Raw genomic sequence first — 4265 nt, 5'->3', positions numbered from 1 at the left:
CCCCGTCACAAACTGGTTGGCAGCGGTGGGATCAGAGCAGAAGAAATGGAGGACAACGGCCCATCAACTTCTGGAACCAGAGCCTCAGAGTACAAGAACTGGACTGCAAAGAACCTACAAACAAAGGCCCGTGAACTGGGAGTCAGCTGCAAGGGACTCTCCAAGGAGCAGCTGATTGAAGCTTTGGAAGCAGTTCGCCTGCAAGATGATGCTGAGGAAGGATCCTCACAGCAAAGAGAGGAAAGGCGGCAGTCGGAGGTAAATACCCAAAAAAGTCAGTGGGTTGTGTGGTACGAGGAGGAGATGGCCTTGCTGGGAGAAGAGGCTACCATAGAAGATAAGAGGGAGGTCATGCGCACAGCCAAGGAGAGGCAGCGCAGGATGGAGGAGAGGGCAATGCTGGAGAGGGAGATCGCTTTGGAGGCAGCGAGAAGCTCCAGACAGACTGTACCCACAGCATCCCCCATGAGGGAACTCCCCAGAGTGTCCAGCAAAGACTTCAAGCCGTTTAATGAGGCTTCCGGTGACATTGAGGGCTTCTTCCTGGACTTTGAGCATCAGTGTCGATTAATGGAAGTCCCGGAAAGGGAGCGCGTCCGACATCTTGTGGGGCTCTTAGAGGGTGGAGCTGCCGCAGCCTATAGAGCTATGGACCCTCGGTGGAACTGTGAGTATGCAGAGATTAAACGGACTGTTCTAGAACATTATGCTGTGACCCCAGACACTTACAGGACCCAGTTTCGTACTTTAGCCTGTAATGAGGAAGTGTCTTTCAAGATGTATGCCCACAGACTCAAACAAATATGTAATCGCTGGCTGGAGGCAGAGGAGGCCTTAACCTGGAACACCTGTCTCCAGGTTATCCTAAAAGAACAATTTTTTGCCCAGTGCCCCGCTGAGATCAGGGAATGGGTGCGTGAGAGGAAACCTGCTACAGTGGAAGAAGCTGCATCTCTCGCTGATGAGGCTCTCACCATCAAGCCTCGGTGGAGAGTTCTGTTGGAGGATGGAGAGAGGCCTACCAGCTCCACAACACCGGTGGCCCCCAGTTCTTCTGTCCCCATTGTTCCCCATTCCTCTGAGCCACCACCTCGTGTTGATACCTGTGTTAATGTGCCTCCTGTTGCTTCCACTGCGTTTTCTGGAATACGACGAGGAGAGGAAGTAGCAGAGCGCAGGTGTTATGGTTGTGGGCATCCGGGGCATCTGCAGGCCTCATGTCCAGCCAGTCCATGGAGGAATCGTCCTCAAACCCCTACAGCACCTTCAGGTGGGACCCGACCGGCAGGTTCCCTTACTCCTCGCCCAAGAGGACGCATTGGATGGAGTGAGACACAGCACAGATGCTATCGATGTGGGCAGCCGGGGCATCTGCAAGCCTCCTGCCCAGCTGTTCAAATGAGGATTGATCCTGTACCCAATCATATTATTAATTATGTACAGCCAAGTGCCATGGAGGAAGACGTGTCACCACTACGTGAGGACTGGCCTAGTGCCTCACCCACCCATGTTGCACCACTAGGAGTTTATGGTGTGCGACCCGCAGCTATGACGACTTCAGCTCATCGAGGTAAGCACTTGCAGGAGGTCGTGCTGGATGGACAAAGACTTGTTGGATTTTGTGACTCAGGGGCTTTCCTCACGCTGGCTGATCCCCGAGTGGTTCGGCCTGAGGCAATCCATAGAGGACCTGGGATTGTCATTGAACTGGCTGGTGGACAATGGAGGACTATTCCCACAGCCACTGTGGATCTGAACTTTGGTTTTGGGGTCAGGCGATGTTTGGTTGGGGTGATGGGTGGTCTGCCTGCAGCTGTTCTCCTGAGAAATGATGTGGGAAAGCTACGATGCCAATTCGTGGCTGCATGAAGCCACATGTAAGTTACGCCATGCCTGTGTGTACTTAACCAGTGACCTGTAGAGGTCCCTAGTACGTACACAAATTAGGAGGGGAAGGGATTGTCATGATATGTATTTTTCCCCAATACTTTGCAATGTCTTGTGTATACCTGGGACTATAATGTAAGTAACCTGTCTCCTTTCCACAAGACTTGTGTATCTAGACCATAATTGAATTCAGGCTTGGGTCAACACAGCTAGGGGAATCACCATTGTTCTCCTCAGCAGGGGGAGGACTCACAATACACATCCTTGTAGACACCTCGGAGCCGTGCGATGGACCAAACCTTTGACTAGGAGGTGGGAACTTCTACTCCCCTACACTTGGGCTGATCCCAGGAGCCCAAGACAATGGACCTATGTGTGACCCAGCAGATGTGAGTTGGATGCTAAAAGAGAAGGATGAGGCTGTCTGAGGAAGCCTCAGCCTCTGTGTGATCGTGGTGGATTTCTGGGACTCTTAAAGGACTATGGTTTTGTGATCTGGCACAAGGATTGTCGGGAGGTGCCCCCGAATCAGTTTCCTGTGGACTTATTTTGGGACTCTGCAAATTACCTTCGTGTTGTTCCTGTTTTCTGGTCAATAAATCTGTTGGATCGTTCCCAGGCCTGTTGTCCCTCCTTGCTCTGTCGTATACCCCGTCACAAACACATTCAGTTTCCCCTCATCATCATCATCATCATCAGGGTTAACGTTACCCTTATTATCAGTTTGGGGAAGGGTGTCAGGGACGTAGTATGCAACCATCCGCCCCAAGTCAGTCCCCAATAAAACATCAGTGGGCAGGTTTTCAGACACTCCCACCTCCCTCAACCCGCTCCCGGCACCCCAGTCAAGAAAAACTCGTGCCACTGGCAAGGGACAACGGGTGCCTCCAATCCCCGTGACAGTCAGGGTTTTCCCCTCAACAAACTCTTCAGGGGCCGCCAGTCCAGGACGGATGAGGGTTCGTTCAGCCCTCCCAACCACACCTCCCACCAAAAGAACAGAGGCGTTGGGCCCGGGGCCCTTGGCTGGGGGGGTTCTTCAGCCTATTCGGACAGGTGTAAGAGAAGTGACCAGGCCGCTTGCAGTGGTGACACAGGCGACTGTCAGTAGCCGGCCTGTTGTTGGCAACAGGGACAGGGCCTCCGGAGGGACGGCTAGCTGGGGCATTGGGGTTGGGTGCAGGCTTACCCCCTCTCCAGCTGGTGGTGACTGGCCTCCGCGTCTCTGGCTTCCGGTTGGCCTCGTAGTTGTCGGCAATCTGCGCCGCTTTGTCCGCGTTCGTTGGTTCGCGGTCCAGGATGAACTGTCGGACCTCAGCTGGGCAGAGATGCAGGAACTGGTCTTTGATCATCAGGTCCCGTAACTGCTCAAAGGTTTCAACGGACAGTCCATGGATCCACTGGTCAAAGTGGGTCCTGAGTCCTTGCACCACATCACTGTAGCTATCGTGTGGGCCACGTTGGAGGTGCCTGAACTTCTTTCGGTATACCTCAGGTGTCAGCCGGTATTTGGCGATCAGCGCCTGCTTTATGGCGTCATAGTCATCATCATGCGCTTGCGGAAGAGAAGCAAACGCCTCCAGAGCTTTGCCTTTTAGCCCTGGGGTCAAGTACCTGGCCCATTGGTCTTCGGGCAGTCGGTACTGTCTGCAGGCTTTCTCAAAGGCTCGCAGAAACATGTCCAAGTCCCCATCCTTTTCCATCACGGGAAAATGCTCTGGCCGGGGTTTAGGAGTCTGGACGCTGCTGGGCTCACGGCTTCGGGCTGTGGGGGCATTCCCACCCCGCTGGAGTACCTCCAGTTCATGGGCCCTCTGCGCCTGGCGTTCGGCTCTCCCAGCCTCTCTTTGGCGCTCAGCTCTCTCCTGAGCTTGCTGGATCAGCTGCAGACATCCAACATGGTCTTCGGCAGGGAGATGCTGTAGAGCCAATTGCAGATAGGGGTCCAGGACTTCCCGGCTGGCGGTCTGCACCATCTGGACCCCTGCGGCTGCACCATCGGCATTGGTGCTGCCTTCTGCGCCCTGGCTCTCTTCCCATTGCACTAGAGCCGCGACCAACTGGGTTTTGGTCTTGTCGGCGACATCTATCTGCTTTGACGTGCACAGATTCTCCCCACGTAGCCATAGTTGCCAAATAAAAGATAGAAAAGAAAAACGAAGAAATGGGAGGGAATACTTGTACGTACACACAAATGTCTCAGAACTAGTAACCACTGAGTCTGTTCTCCAAAACCTATGATGCAGGATTCCCGCAGGAACCGTGCAGGTTTTTAGTGAGAGGAATGATTGCTCAAACCAAATCACTAATGCTCCAGGATTATCCCACCGCGCTGCCACCAATATGTGACGAACAGCCCACGGCCGTTCGTCTACTTA

Source organism: Dendrobates tinctorius, unplaced genomic scaffold (genome assembly GCF_039654945.1).
Source record: "Dendrobates tinctorius isolate UK_male_01 unplaced genomic scaffold, ASM3965494v1 ptg000342l, whole genome shotgun sequence".
Taxonomy (NCBI): Eukaryota; Metazoa; Chordata; class Amphibia; order Anura; family Dendrobatidae; genus Dendrobates; species Dendrobates tinctorius.
The sequence above is the reverse complement of the archived record's forward strand: the minus strand, read 5'-3'. Positions refer to the sequence as shown.